The 16,503-nt window shown below is 48.0% G+C and overlaps 1 protein-coding gene across 2 annotated transcripts in view; it reads left to right on the forward strand.

Annotated features, from left to right (window-relative positions):
* Nucleotides 1-3,394: 3,394 nt before the first annotated feature.
* The window catches only part of LOC139240926 (nuclear receptor subfamily 4 group A member 1-like), a 91,842-nt gene continuing 78,733 nt past the window's right edge, over nt 3,395-16,503 (forward strand). The window contains exon 1 of one of the 2 annotated variants that reach the window (XM_070869457.1): nt 3,395-3,475. The gene's annotated coding sequence lies outside the window, so the exon portion shown is untranslated. The remainder of the gene's footprint in view (nt 3,476-16,503) is intronic. The other variant, XM_070869459.1, reaches the window with a different exon arrangement.

Consider the following 16,503-nt stretch of genomic DNA (forward strand, 5'->3'; position numbering starts at 1 on the left):
TGGATTGTCCGGCCTGGGACTGTGTAGGACTGGTCGGGGTGGATCATGTGGTCCAGCACGGCGCCAAGGCGAGCAGACATCACCCTGGCGAAGATTTTATAGTCCATGCTGAGGAGGGAGACCGGGCACCAGTTCTTAAGTAGGCGGAGATCGCCCTTCTTAGGCAGCAGGACGATGACTGCCCTGCGCCAAGAGAGGGGCGTCTCCCCGGTCACCAGACTTTCCCCCAGGACCCGCGCGTAGTCACCAGAACGCCCTGTGGAACTCCACGGTCAGCCCGTCCAGCCCCGGGGCTTTTCCCCTCGAGAGCCGGTCGAGGGCGCCGGTCAGCTCCGCCAGGCTTAGCGGAGCTTCCAGATTTTTGGCACCCTCCGGGCCGACCTTCGGCAGGTCCTCCCACAAAACTCTATGCGCTTCCTCGCTGGACAGATCCGGAGAGAACAGAGCCCCGTAATATTCTCGGGCCCTATTGCTGATGCCCTCCGGATCCGAGACGAGAAAGCCGTCGTCGGCCAGCAGCGTCAAGAGCTGCTTACGGACACCCTGTCTTTTTTCCAGCGAGTCAACAGCTCCACACTGTGTCTGACACTGTGCAGTAGCACATTAATATTGACACATTGTTCCTGCTGACCCCACTGATGTACAAACAATAGGAAATGCAGTAAATCCACAGTCACAAAGGAGATACTGACGGACCAGCCAAGTGTCATTTATTGCAGCATCACTCATGGGTTGAATAATGTAACCATGTGTGGCATACCCCACTTCAAAAAACAGGAGTGCAGATGGTTAAATGAATTTACATTCATTGCCACTCTTACTGAGCACAAAAGTCACTCCCAACATTTCTTGGATTTCACAGCTTCGTATTTAACTCAAGTAACCAACAAGAATACGGACATTGCACAATAAATACAAATTATCAAGCACTCTGAAATACCTTATTCATTTCTGTTTATCTCATTCCACAGTTAAGTCCGTGAGTTAGTGATACTGTACAGTTGAAACTGACCTACGTATGAAGCAATTCGTCCAGAATCACTATCCCCACTTTGATCATGATCCTCCAAACTGACAGAGGTCTCTGTGGCTGATGTCGAACAGCTGGGATTCCAGTCACTGCAAGCCAGTTCCCTATCACATTGGCAATAAATATGATGCTTGCTGGTTGAATAAATTCACAGATGGCGAGGAGAGCACGCTGGATGAATTGTGCATTGTGGTCATAATTGTTATTGAGTTGGTCGCCGATCTGTTGGAGTCTCCTGGCTTCATCTACAATATTGTCAACATTACCAGATCTGGATTTAGTACAGTGTCGCTGTCTCTTGTCGGTCAAGGCTCCAGTTGAACTGTGGAAATGTTGTGAGCACTGTTCCAAGGCCGCTGGCGGTTGCACAACTCACGCGCGCTCGCTTTTTGAGCATACTCACAGGTGTATACATTACAGAGGTCAATTCGAGGCTAGTTACTGTTGCTAAGGACGTTTGTCCATTGATTAGTAGCCGCTTGTAAATCCCCGGCTTCTCCCTCAGCGAGAGGCTAAAAAGTGAGTGGCTTTCTTTCTCTTTTTCCTACATTACAACAGTGACTACACTTCATAAAAGTAATTCATTGACTGTAAAGCGCTCTGGCACATCCTGAGGTCATGAAAGGTGCTGTAGAAATGCAAGATTTTCTTTGATAGTTGTTTTTTTCAAGATTGTCAGTTGTGATATGTTCCCGATTTATGGATGTTTGAGGCAATCAGATACAAGAAAGCCTTGCTGATAAAGTGCAACATCCCCACTGACACCTGGGAGTCCCTGGCCAAAGACCGCCCTAAGTGAAGGAAGAGCATCCAAGAGGGCACTGAGCACCTCGAGTCTCATCGCCGAGAGCATGCAGAAATCAAGCGCAGGCAGTGGAAAGAGCGTGCGGCAAACCTGTCCCACCCTCCCCTTCCTTCAACAACTATCTGTCCCACCTGTGACAGGGACTGTGGTTCTCGTATTGGACTGTTCAGCCACCTAAGGACTCATTTTAAGAGTGGAAGCAAGTCTTCCTCGATTCCGAGGGACTGCCTATGATGATGGTGTTTCTCAGAGATGTGATCAGGTGCTAAGTGCAGGCCATCTTCTCTCCTACTCTTTTCCACCTTGGTGGTAGCCTGCATTCTGAGCCTTGCGGCTTCTCAATAACAAAGTCAGCTTTCGCAACTGAATTATTGACTTAAGATTTTCCACAGTGAAGGCAAAGCAGAATTGCTTACCTACAGTCATTTGAGATGCGAAGTAGAGATTAATAATCTGCACCGCTACTCTATGTATGAATTCATTAGCCAATAAATAGACATAGAAAGAAAGACTTGGATTTATATAGCGCCTTTCACAACCACTGGATGTCTCAAAGCACTTTACAGCCAATGAAGTGTAGTCAGTGTTGTAATGTAGAAAACACAGCAGCCAATTTGCACACAGCAAGCTCCCACAAACAGCAATGTGATAACGACCAGATAATCTATATTGAGGGATAAATATTGGCCAGGACACCAGGGATAACCCCCGCTGCTCTTCTTTGCAATTGTGCCATGGGATCTTTTACATCTATCTGAGAGGGCAAACAGGGCCTCAGTATGACGTCTCATCTGAAAGACATCACCTCCGACAGTGCAGCGCTCCCTCAGCACTGTAGTGCAGTGCAGTGTCAGACCTGGGTTATGTGCTGAAGTCCCTCGAGTGGGACGTGAACCCACAGCCTTCTGACTCAGAGGCGAGTGTGCTGCCCGCTGGCTGGTAGAAAAGCCAGTGATCGCAGAGAGGGAATCCTCAAGCAACATCGCACCTGCGCTTCACTGTGCTGTCGGCTTGCAGCTGGCAGCATCAGCTCTGTGGTGTTCGAGCCCTCTCACAAACTCACGCTCCTGTCAAGCAAGGCTCCTCGCCAGGAGCTCTGCCTCACAAAATGACCCTTGTAAAAATACTAACCAGCACAGAGACACAATGAGGGCTTACAACATTCTGCTAATCAGTCCTAATAATAGTTAATGTAGATGGGCAAAAAGGTTACCTTAGTATCCATTACCCAGACCATGTACAATTCCAGATTATTTTAAGGATGGATTCTTTTTGCGGATTCTATTTTTATTGGAATGACGCGAGCAGTGGGAATTCCACCGACGTCAATGGATGTCTGAATTGACGTCCTTCTGAGCAGGGTTTGGCTGCACAAAGATGCATTTTTTGGCAGCAACACAAAGAAAGTGTAGTATTACTGCACAATGTAGTGTAGTATTACAATCCAGTCCAACAGCTTTCAGCTCGCTATGGCCTGGTACTGCATAACCTGCTGTTTGCTCAAACAGAGGCACTACTGTGGCATGAAAAAAAGAAAGAAGCCTAGATTTAATTACGCTGCAGATTTCATTGTGCTGGGTCGCAAGTTATTCCCCCTCCCCTCCCTCCTGGCAATCGGGCTACAATGGAAAATCGATACTGTAAGTACAAACGCCACCCAAGTTGTTCCACTGTAAATTCATTTTATGCAGTGTCTATATTTGCAATGATTTCCAGCAGCTTTGACTGTTCCCATATATGGAGAGAGGTCCTGTTGTTAATAACTCACTTAAAGGTGCATTGTCTTGATGGGGAGGGATGGCGGGTGATAAAAAACATGTTTGGTGAAGCCCTTTTTTCTCCTTATCATGAAATGGCATAAATCATGTTGGAAAGTATCACCACACCACTTGCACTCCCTGAACCTTTCCCTCCCAAGTCAAAAGTGGCTTTGCCAAAAAAACATGAAGACAGTGCCTCTTTAATTGCATGAAAGAATGTGAGGTGATTAGGCTTGTTAAATTGTTGCAGGAATGTGGGCTGGAGTATTGCGAAACTTAGCACAGTCATGAGAAACTGTACTGGGGCACAATCCCCAAGCAAATAGCTTGCACATACCCTGAATGCCGGGCAGTATTTTATATAGATATACATCTCGATAAAATTTGTGCGCATTTTGTGCTGCTTCTGTGGGGGAGGTCGGTGGCTGTTCTATATTCTGCTGCCAATTTTATTTATTAATTCAGTTTGCAATCTCTTCACGTGAGCTGTGTCCAAGTTCCGCCAGCGATTTAGCAGATACATGCATGACGCGGTCACCATCATAGGCAGTCCCGAGGAAGACTTGCTTCCACTCTAAAAATAAGTTCTTTGGTGGCTGAACAGTCCAATACAAGAACCACAATCCCTGTCACAGGTGGGACAGATAGTCGTTGAGGGAAGGGGAGGGTGGGACAGGTTTGCCGCACGCTCCTTCCGCTGCCTGCGCTTGGTCTGTGCATGCTCTGGGCGACGAGACTCGAGGTGCTCAGCGCCCTCCCAGATGCTCTTCCTCCACTTAGGGCGGTCTTTGGCCAGGGACTCCCAGGTGCCGGTGGGGATGTTGCATTTCATCAAGGAGGCTTTGAGGGTGTTCTTGAAACGTTTCCTCTTCCCACCTGGGGCTCGCTTGCCGTGTAGGAGTTCCGAGTAGAGCGCTTGCTTTGGGAGTCTCGTGTCGGGCATGTGAACAATGTGGCCCGCCCAACGGAGCTGGTCGAGTGTGGTCAGTGCTTCGATACTGGGGATGTTGGTCTGATCGAGGTCAACGCTAATGTTGACGTGTCTGTCCTCCCAGGGGATTTGCAGGGTACATTACACGGTACTGAACCCAACAAGGCAGGTAGTCGCTGATTGCTTTACTGGCCTGTGTTAACTTACCCGCACTCGGCCAGGCTATCAGTAGGAATGGCTCCACATCCCAGGCCTAGGCAGCTGGAAACTCAGCCAGGATTCCCACTTCTGATCGTTATCCGGTGACCTCTGCTAGAAGTGTGTACGCGTGTGCCGGATGAGGACAGGATCAGGCTTGGCTGTGATGCCCCAGCGGGCCAAATAGCCGACTGACCTTCCGGGCTCACACATGAAGAATGCCCTCTTGAGGGCGAGGTAATCATTATCATCATCATAGGCAGCACCTCGTAATCGAGGAAGACTTGCTTCCACTTCAAAAGTGAGTTCTCAGGTGACTGAACAGTCAAATTCAGGAATTACAGTCCCTGCCACAGGTTGGACAGATAGTGGTTGAAGGAAAGGGAGGGTGGGACTGGTTTGCCACACGCTCTTTCCGCTGCCTGCGCTTGATTTCTGCATGCTCTCGGCGATGAGTCTCGAGGTGCTCAGCGCCCTCCCGGATGCTCTTCCTCCACTTAGGGCGGTCTTTGGCCAGGGACTCCCAGGTGTCTGTGGGGATGTTCAAGGCAGTCGGCGCCCTTCAGGAATGGGACCCAGCAAGAGGCAACCCCTTCAGGCGAAAAGGGCCGAAAAATGGCTAAAAAACAAAAGCAACAGATGCAATGTGGGAGTCAGCTGTGGCGCAGTGGGTCGTACTCTTGCCTCTGAGTCAGAAGGTTGTGGGTTCAAGTCCCACTCCAGGAGCTTGAGCACATAAATCTAGGCTGACGCTCCTTGTGCAGTGCTGTGGGAGTGCTACACTGTCGGAGGTGGCGTCCTTTGCCTGAGACATTAAACCGGAGGAGCGGTCTGCTCTCAGGTGGACGTGACAGATCCCACTGCGCTATTTCGAAGAAGAGCGGGGGAGTTCTCCCTGGTGTCCTGGCCAATATTTATCCCTCAATCAACATAACAAAAACAGATGATTCGGTCATTATTAAATTGCTGTTTGTAGGAGCTTGCTGTGCACAAATTGGCTGCCACGCTTCCTACATTACAACAATGACTACACTCCAAAAGTACTGCATTGGCTTTGAGATGTCCGGTGGTCGTGAAAGGTGCTATATAAATGCAAGTCTTTCTTTTTGTTATAAAGCACCAAACACCAGCCTGTAACATGTTTTGTTTCAAAGGTCAAGTATAGACAATCGCTCTGCTGGCAAAATACAGCTCCAACATAAATATAATACCATGTTATCTGTGCCTGTATTCATGTCCCTTGAAAATATAAAGGCGGGAGGCGTTCTTAACAAAAGTGAAATGGAGGCAGATATTTTATGTCAAAAAAATTACACGCCAAAAACCAAATCACCAGTGCTCTGAGAGATTGTTGGAGCATTGTATTATTTATCAGTTCCGCTCCGCATGTTGCATGCGCTGGAAGGAGATTATTTCTACAGTTCAGTTCTGCTACACATTTGTGTATCGTGCAGTGAAATGTTGAAATGAATGCTTCAAGACTGCGTTACAAAAACAATTCCTCTTGGGTGAGTTGAAGGCATGGCCGCCAATGGTGGAGCGATGAAAATCGGACATGCGCTAAGAGACCAGAATTGGAGGAACGCAGAGGTCTTGGAGGGTTGCAGGGTTGGAGAAGGATTACATTACATAGGATTACATAGGATAAGTGGAGCTGAGTCCACGGCCAGATCAGCCATGACCTTATTGAATGGCGGAGCAATCTCGAGGGGCTAGATGGCCTACTCCTGTTCCTAATTCTTATGTTCTTATGTTATATGGCACAGAAACAGATCATTCGGCCCAACCAGGCCTCGCCGGCGTTTATGCCCCACTCGAGCCTCCTCAACACCAAATTCAACACCAAGTTCTGTTCAAGAGCGAAGGTATCCTCTTTGAAGCAGAAAACCAGTGGTTAAGTTTGATTTGTAAATATGGCAAAATAAGTCCATATCTTTTGTTGTGTATAACGATGCAAGTTAAGTATGATGATTATGTTGTTATAATTACTTGTTCATTAAGGAGGGAGAAGTGTAATATATAGCTCCACCTGGTGGACTGCTGCTCCACCTAGTGGACTACTATGGTCATGCAACTGCTGCTGTTAAATACAAGAAAGCAAGTTCCAGATTGAAGCCATCTTGAGTGCATGTGCTTTAGTGATGTCATAAAGAAGATATTACAAGCCCTTATGAGAAGTTGGCCATGTGGAGCTGCTGGAGAGGCATTCCACTTTAAGCATGGGAAATAGCGAAACTGGTGGGACAGTGAACAACAGCAACAACTACTTCTATTGATATAGTGCCTTTAACGTAGTGAGACGTCCAAAGGCACTTCACAGGAGTAATATGTGATAAAAATTTGACACCGAGCCGCATAAGTAGAAATTTGCGCAGGTGACCAAAAGCTTGGTCAGAGGTATGTTTTAAGGAGCATCTTGAAGGAGGAAAGAGATTTAGAATTGCGGAGAGGTTAAGGTAGTGAGTTCCAGAGCTTGGGGCCGAGGCAACAGAAGGCACGGTCACCGATGGTCGAGCGATTATAATCAGGGATGCTCAAGAGGGCAGAATTAGAGGGGCGCAGATATCTCGGGTGTTGTGGGGCTGGAGGAGATTACAGAGATAGGGAAGGGCGAGGCCATGCAGGGATTTGTAAACAAGGATAAGAATTCAAAATCGAGGCGTTGCTTAATCGGAAGCCAATGTTGGTCAGCGAGCACAGGGGGTGATGGGTGAGCGGAACTTGGTGCGAGTTAGGACACGGGCAGCGAGCACAGGGGGTAATGGGTGAGCAGGACCTGGTGCAAGTTAGGACACGGGGCAGTGTGCACAGGGGGTGATGGGTGAGTGGGACGCAGTGTGAGTTAGGACACGGGGCAGTGAGCACAGGGGGTGATGGGTGAGCGGGACTTGGTGCGAGTTAGGACACGGGGCAGTGAGCACAGGGGGTGATGGGTGAGTGGGACTTGGTGCGAGTTAGGACACGGGGCAGTGTGCACAGGGGGTGATGGGTGAGTGGAACTCGGTGCGAGTTAGGACAAGGGGCAGTGTGCACAGGGGGTGATGGGTGAGCGGGACTTGGTGCAAGTTAGGACACAGGGCAGTGTGCACAGGGGTGATGGGTGAACGGGACGGTGCGAGTTAGGACACGGGGCAGTGTGCACAGGGGGTGATGGGTGAGCGGGACGGTGCGAGTTTGGACACGGGGCAGTGTGCACAGGGGGTGATGGGCGAGCGGGACGGTGCGAGTTAGGACACGGGGCAGTGTGCACAGGGGGTGATGGGTGAGTGGGACTTGGTGCAAGTTAGGACACGGGGCAGTATGCACAGGGGATGATGGGTGAGCGGGACTTGGTGCAATGCAGTGGGTTAGTAACACACCTAAACAGTCGCCATGGCAGCTCTGTGAGTCAGCAGGCAGCCAAAGCTTCCATACCCTTCTGTCTCTTCTTAGTTCCAAGGGAGGTAGCTTCATCTATTCTTGGCGTATATCCTCCTGTCCTATAATTCGACAACAGCTAGGGGTGAGGAGTGGTGGGGGTGGAGGGGAGCAGAGAATCACGATGATGAGGTGGAGGATGAGCAGGAATGAAGAAACTTATTTTGGGTGGACTATGATGACGACGCAGATGATGATGATGTTGAGGAAAAGGCCATTGAGGACAAGGCGATACAGGTGATCCTGCGCCATGTTCCTCTGCCCCAACCTCCTCCCTCCATATCGCCCGCTCCCCCCCCCCCAGTGTCACCTGCTTTCTCATCCCCTATGTACTGGCCCAGATACTTTCACCTGGGGCGGGTGAGCCGGGGAGGGGGAATTCAGTACTCATTTTAAGACAGAAACTCCCCCAAAATTGAGAGTTAATTCAGGCACAATACCTCTTTGAGGTGAAGTTTATCACAAATCCCCCAAAATTCTGATGAAATAATAACAAGAAGAACTTGCATTTGTATAGCGCCTTTAATGTGGGAAAACATCGTAAGGTGCTTCACAGAGGTGTGAAGTAAAGCATACACCAAACCAAAGAAGGAGCTAATAGGAGGGGTGCTTCAAAGGCTTGGTCAAAGAGGATGGGCTTTAAGGGGGATCTTCAAGGAGGAGAGGGAGGTGGAGAGACAAAGGGATTTAGCGGGGGAAAGTCCAGAGAGCGCGACCTACCTGGCTTAAGGCACGGCCGGCAATGATGCGGTGAAGGGATGCGGAAATACACAAGGGGCCAGAGTTAGATCGATCGGGGGGGGGGAGGAGGGAGGGGGGTAAAATTTGTAGGACTGAAGGAGATTGAAGAGATAGGGAGGAGCAAAGCCATGGAGAGATTTACACACCGGAATAAGGGGTCAAAATTGGTTATGGCCGTTTTTGAGGCGGTGTTACTGCCTGAGTGCTGATTTTAGCGCCGGGCGTTAGGTGCAGCCTCAAACTGCCAAATTCAATTTTTACGGCCAAAGATGGGAGAGCAGTGCTAAAAGTGGCATTGCACACTCATATCAGGGAGCGCAGGAGGCCGACTGAATTTCCCAATGGGAGGCTACCGGCGTGCGAGCTGGAAAAACAGGGTGAAAAAAATGAAAAATTCTCCGACCCACAGACACACTTCAACACTGGTACAATTAATGAATAAAAGCTGAAATAAATGATGAAGTAAAAACCTCACCTTGCTCTCTGGGCAATTCTGCCCAAGATCCCCGATGTTCCCACCACTGTTTCTTGGTTATACAGACGCCTGAACGTTCGGCCTCCGTACAAACCAAATATCGCAGGAGCGGTGCCAAGGGGGCGTTGTAGGCTGGGTGACGTCACTATGCGGGTGGCGTTAGAGGGCACAGTGTTACCTCTTAGAGCCTCCGCCAATGAGCAACTCAATTTGCAGGGAGGCACAGACCACTTACTGACGGCAGTAGGCCTTTGCCGTCCATTAGCCGCCCATCGCCGGCGGTAACGGGCGGCGTTATCAAGGGTATTTTGGCCCCTAAGATTTATAAATTTGAAAGATTGGGTGATTGGGAGCCAATGTAGATCAGCCTAGAATGCAAATAATGGACAAGCGGGACTTGGTGTGGGATAGGCGACGGGCGACAGAGGTTTGAAAGAGCTTAAGTTTATGGAGGGAATTGGATGCGAGAATGGCCAGAGATAGAGAGATATTTTATTCCACAATAAAGACGCCTCCCAGAATATTCTTCACTGTTCCTAATTCTTACAACCAGGTGACAAGAGACCACTAATAATAATAAAGTCATGGCTGACTGCAGTGCAGGCAGGTACAGCAGGAGCGGCGAGGTCGGGGCGAGAGAGCGGCGAGAGTTCGTAGCGTGATGTGGTCGAGGCGCAGGTGAGGCGTGAGTTCAGGCCCCAGAAGAGCCGAGGGCCCAGGGGCAGCACGGGCCCAGCCCACACTGCGATATGTGAGCGCATTAGGTCCGTGCAGCAGAGCTGGTCGCCAGTCGTCCTGGTTAACCCTTACCACTGGACCAAGACCTAGCTCTGACAAGCCCGTGTGGTGGCTGGTGTGCAACGGCCACCCCACGTTAAAAAAATCCACCCACAGGCATTTTCCACCCTTCAGGATGTAGTTCGGGATCCGGAATATTAGGTCCTTCATTGAAACACCTGTGAACTCATCCCTTTTCAGCGTGGAAGCAAGTCATCCTCGGTTCGAGGGACTGCCTATGATGATGATGAATAATTGTGAGGAAGTTGTTACGTGACTTGAGGATCAGATCTTCAGTCTAGTCTCTTCAGTAGACCCCAGGAACAGAGGAAAGCTGGGATCAAGAGAAAGGCACTTGGTCCTTCAAGCCCTTTTCTGCCACAGACCACATGCTGTCTGCTCCATCTTGGCCTCTGCTCGACCCATTAAATCTGCCGAGGAAGATTATTATATGATGAGGGCTTCATTTAAATATTTGAATCAACTTAGATCTATGGAATTAAGACACTCCGCTTGCCCATCTGGTGTGAGCATGAAGCAAACTTCCGTGTGCGACTGAGCTCTTAAAGGGGCAGACTTTTTCATGTTTGTTTTTATTTTCAATTTTCCGTGACCATTTGTTGTGGTGATTTTGTTCTTTTGTGCTTTCTTTGAAAAGTAACTCTTTAGTTCTTTCTGTGCACAGGTTTTATTTTATACTTTATTGCGTGATTATTTTTTCAGTGTAGCTGATCGTGCAGCCCATGTTTAGGCAGAAAGAAAAGGAGCTAAAATCACCAGAAAGCCAACTTTAACTGAACCATTTACAAAGACATCAGTTGAACAGGAAAAGGTTAACAAAAAAAAGGGGACAGAAAAAAGGGGCTCTTACAATACAAACTTTCACAGGAGGTCAAGAAGTGACGATTTCTGTGTCTGAAAATGCCCGAGGAGAAGAAAGCAGCTCCCGAGAAGGGCGCCAAGAAAGCTGTGAATAAAGCCCCAGCTATGGGCGGCAAGAGGTGGAGGAAGGAGAGTTACTGTATCTCAGGAACCCAAGCAGGTTCAGCCCCGACAGCGGCTTATCCTCCAAGGCCATGAGCATCACAAACTCCTTTGTGAACGATATATTGGAGCGCATCGTGGGGTGAGGTTTCCCGCCTGGCCAGTTACAACAAGCGCCGCACCCCATCAGCTCCCGGGAGATCCAGACCGCCGTGCTGCCCAGGAGAGCTGGCGAAGCACGCACCATGTCGGAACGGACAAAGGCCGTGAGAAGCACGCCAGCTCCAAGTAAAACTTCACAAGGTCCTGAAAACACAAAACATCTAAGTGTACTGTGGTCATCGCCAAGCCAAGTCAAAATAACAATGCTAATCCCAACGCAAAGCTGGCAAAGATGGGATGAACCAACTGGTTCGACAAAACTGAGACTAGTATGGAACAATGCATTTTGTGTTCATTGAGTTGAGGGATGTTAATGCTGAGGAGTGGAGTCCTTCCCTATGTGAACATCAAACACTCGCAGGTCAGGTAGATGTTGGACATCCTGGAGAGATGTGTGTTGGGACATCTTGGAGAGTTATGGGTTAAAAGTCGAACATCTTTGTACCTTAAAGCAACAGGCTTTCCAATATAAACAGGATGACTTTGAAGTGTCGTAAAAGGAATGCATTGCTTGTCTTCTGCTATTTAAAGTGCTTGTGTAAGGATATAAGTGTAGGTAAAATGTAGGGTAATAAAATGCAGGATAATAAAACGGATAGAAAATTCATTTGAGGAGGTCTTATTTAAGGGAAGTTGTTCTGACGTAAACAAACAACAACTGTCCACATGAATAGTCTGTTTTCAAAGGATTTGGGAATAGATACATCATATAGTCTTATCTATGACATTTTCCTTTAATGTCGTCAAAGTATGGTGTATAAAGGATCATGGTTTTCCACAGTATCTCAGAGTGTGCTCGAAAGATACAGAAACTGGGAAAAAGCCACTCTCTGTATACAGTTAAAGCCCAATCACCTTTTACTGTGTATCAATAAAGTCTGTTCTGTGTACTCCACTACGAAGTCCCGTGTGAAGCAGAGGAGAAAGGAGGTTGAGTGCTCACAGTAGAAAGCAGCCAGTTGTACAGTAAAGATCTCTCTACTCTGCCCCCAACAACATGCCACAACCCCAACCTCGAAAGAGCATCGCCTACCCAATATCACCATCTTTCTGTTTCCCAGAGTGAAATTGTCTATGAGTGTCGTAGGCCCATGTATATTAGTAATTGGATTGAGACGACCTGAACTGGTCTTACACAGGACCCTTATAGCCAGAAGACAGAAGAGACTGTTATCCTATTAGTTTGGGCTGGATGTTGAACCCAGTTCCCAGAGGTGAAACATCAGTATCTAACCCAATGCACCACCTATCTCGCACTTCCATTTTGCTCTTTTTAGCATGGATACTGGCTTAACAGACAGTGGGTTTTCTAAACGGTATTCTTCCTATGTCAAGCTTAACCCTCATAAAGCCGAGAAATTACCTTCGAATAATTAATGCCTTCATTTTAAATGACTGTTCACTATTTCAATGGAGGCATTAACCTGGGTTAACAACTCCAATAAAAATAGCAGAGAACGTAGTCTCAGATGAATGCATTCAGTGTAATATTGCACAGTGTCATTTCTGCTTGCAAGCGGAGGAGATAAAAATAAATGCCTCTCTTTAACTGCAAAATGATCTAAATTATTTCACGTTAGAAATACTCGCGCGATAAGACAGAACCAAAGGTAACATTAATTATGCACCGAGGTTATTTACCAAATGCAATATGGCAGCCAGCCAACAGGTAAAAGGTAAACTTTGTCAGCAAAGTTTGGGACTAGGGCCAGACCACAGTAAGAAACATGGAAACATAGAAACATAGAAAATAGGTGCAGGAGTAGGCCATTCGGCCCTTCGAGCCTGCACCACCATTCAATAAGATCATGGCTGATCATTCACCTCAGTACCCCTTTCCTGCTTTCTCTCCATACCCCTTAATCCCTTTAGCCGTAAGGGCCATATCTAACTCCCTCTTGAATATATCCAATGAACTGGCATCAACAACTCTCTGCGGTAGAGAATTCCACAGGTTCACAACTCTCTGAGTGAAGAAGTTGCTCCTCATCTCGGTCCTAAATGGCTTACCCCTTATCCTTAGGGTGTTACTGTAGCCTCACGCATTGTCTAGGGCAAAAATTGTATTAGTACCAAGTTTAGAATCTGCTCACAAAGTATTTGAATGGTATACCTTTGTTTTTTTTTTGCCCTAATCCTAATAGCAGACATGGCTCAAATGTAACAGATTGTCTGCTGAAGTAACTAAGGATAAGACTTGCATTTGCTATAGCGCCTTTCATGACCACCGGACGTCCCAAAGCACTTTACAGCCAATGACGTACTTCTGAAGTGTAGTCACTGTTGTAATGTGGGAAACGCAGCAGCCAATTCGCGCACAGCAAGCTCCCACAAGCAGCAATGCGATAATGACCAGATAATCTGTTTTTGGTATGTTGATTGAGGGATAAATATTGGCCAGGACACCAGGGATAACTCCCCTGCTCTTCTTTGAAATAGTGCCGTGGAATCTTTTATGTCCACCTGAGAGAGCAGACAGGGCTTCGGTTTAACGTCTCATCCGAAAGACAGCACCTCCGACAGTGGAGCACTCCCTTAGAGTGTCAGCCTAGATTATGCACTCAAGTCCCTGGAGTGGGATTTGAATCTACAATCTTCTGACTCAGAGGCGACAGTGCAACCCACTCAGCCACGGCTGACATAAATGTACAGTCCACACTTGGTAATTCAAAGTGAAAAGGAATTGACAGGAACAGACAGTAGCTCCATTTTAATATATTTCCTTTCTTTTCCCTCCGTATCATTATTTGTAGGGAGGGATGATTATTTTGTGTTGGATGCCAGTACTGAAAACAGGAAACACTGCAAATACACAGCAGGTTGGTCAACATCTGTAAAGAGAAAAAACAGGTTGACATGTTTTGGGTGGAGACCATTCATTAGTCTGTCTCAGAAGAACTGCATCATGGTGGTGTTGCAAGTGACATGATGATAGATAGACTAAAAGGAAAGAACTCACATTTATATGGTGCCTTTCACATCCTCAGGACATTCAAATGCGCTTTACAGCCAATGAAGTACTTTTGGAGTGTAGTCACTGTTGTAATGTGCGAAACGCGGCAGCCAACTTGCGCACAGCGGTGGCGAGCTTAAATCATTTATATCATAGTCTGTATCATTACCCATGTGTTTGTAAACAAGTGAGAAAGGGAAGAAAACGTTTTTTTTGATGGCAGCTTTGCCTCCTGAACAATTTAATCATTGTCTTAATTTATTTTAGCAGCTTTGTGGAATCCTATTCATGTCCAGAAAGTGTTGTGTATCTGTAAAGCATGCACTCCCATGTTCTACCACCAGGGAGCTCATCCCCTGAAGTCCCAAGGGATCCCAGCATCCCTTGGGAGCATTGTATATAAGCCGGCCCCTAAGGCCTGTTCCTCACTCTGGAGTGTCTTATTAAAGACTGAGGTCACTGTAACTTTAGCCTCCCTGTGTGCAGTCTCATCTGTGTTAGGAATACAATAACTGGCGACGAATCCAACGCAAAGATGCAGCAAACTGTGGGCATCCTGGAGAAGTTCTCGGAGGGTGAGGACTGGGAAGCCTATGTCGAACGGCTAGACCAGTACTTTGTAGCCAACGAGCTGGACGGAGAAGGAAGCGCTGCAAAAAGGAGAGCGGTCCTCCTCACAGTCTGCGGGGCACCGACCTACAGCCTCATGAAGAATCTTCTGGCTCCGGTGAAACCCACAGATAAGTCGTATGAGGAGCTGTGTACACTGGTTCGGGAGCATCTTAACCCGAGGGAGAGCGTGCTGATGGCGAGGTATCGGTTCTACACGTGCCAGCAATCTGAAGGTCAGGAAGTGGCAAGCTACGCCACCGAGCTAAGGTGACTTGCAGGACAATGTGAGTTTTATGGCTACCTGGAACAAATGCTCAGAGACTTTTTTGTACTGGGCATTGGCCATGAGACCATCCTACGAAAACTTTTGACTGTAGAGACACCGACCCTCAGTAAGGCCATTTGCGATAGCACAGGCGTTTATGTCCACCAGTGATAACACCAAACAGTTCTAGCAATGTTCATAAATTAACTGGAACTGTGTTTGCGAGCAGAAATGTACAGGGCAGAACCCACGAGTCTGCAACTGCCAGCAGGCCTCAGGTGACCCAGATGACTCAGAGTCCCCAACAAAGGATGAATGCAAGGCAATTCACACCTTGTTGGCGTTGTGGAGGCTTCTATTCAGCCTATTCATGCCGCTTCAAAGTGTATGTTTGCAAGAACTGTGGAACAATGGGCCATCTCCAACGAGTTTGCAAACGAGCTGCAAGCTCTGCTAAACCTGCTAACCACCACGTTGCAGAGGAAGATCGGTCCATGGTGGATAAAAGCAATTTCGAGCCTCAGAGAGAGGAGGCAGATGCTGAAGTACACGGTGTGCACCTATAGTGCTAAACGTAAAATTGAATGTCTTACCCGTAGCCATGGAACAAGACACTGGCACTAGCCAATCCATCATGAGTAAAAAGATGTTTGAGAGACTGAGGTGCAACAAGACATTCAGACCAGCCCTGAACCCCATCCACACGAAACTGAGAAGGTACACCAAAGAGCTTATCACTGTCCTGGGCAGCGCCATGGTCAAGGTCACCTATGAGGGCACGGTGCACGAACTGCCACTCTGGATTGTCCTGGGCGATGGCCCCACACTGCTTGTAAGGAGCTGGCTGGACAAATGCCAATAGAACTAGGATGACATCCGAGCGCTATCACATATCGATTCGGCCTCATGTACCTGGGTTCTTAACAAATTTCCTTCCTTTTTTGAGCCAGGCATTGGAAACTTTTCCGGGGCGAAGGAGCGGATCCACTTGGTCCCAGAGGCACGACCCATTCACCACAAGGCGCGAGCGGTACCTCACATGATGAGGGAGAGAGTGGAAATCGAGCTGAACATGCTGCAATGCGAGGGCATCATCTCCCCAGTGGAATTCAGCGAGTGGGCCAGCCCGATCGTTCCAGTCCTGAAAAGTGATGGCACGGTCAGGATTTGTGGCGATTATAAAGTAACTATTAATCGTTTCTCGCTGCAGGACCAATGCCCGCTACCTAAGGCAGACGACCTATTTGCGACGCTGGCAGGAGGCAAGACGTTCACCAAGCTCAACCTGACTTCGGCCTACATGACGCAGGAGCTGGAGGAGTCTTCGAAGGGCCTCACCTGCATCAACACGCACCAGAGGACTGTTCATCTACAACAGATGCCCATTTGGAAT

The sequence above is a fragment of the Pristiophorus japonicus genome, chromosome X (genome assembly GCF_044704955.1).
Source record: "Pristiophorus japonicus isolate sPriJap1 chromosome X, sPriJap1.hap1, whole genome shotgun sequence".
In the NCBI taxonomy this organism is placed as follows: Eukaryota; Metazoa; Chordata; class Chondrichthyes; family Pristiophoridae; genus Pristiophorus; species Pristiophorus japonicus.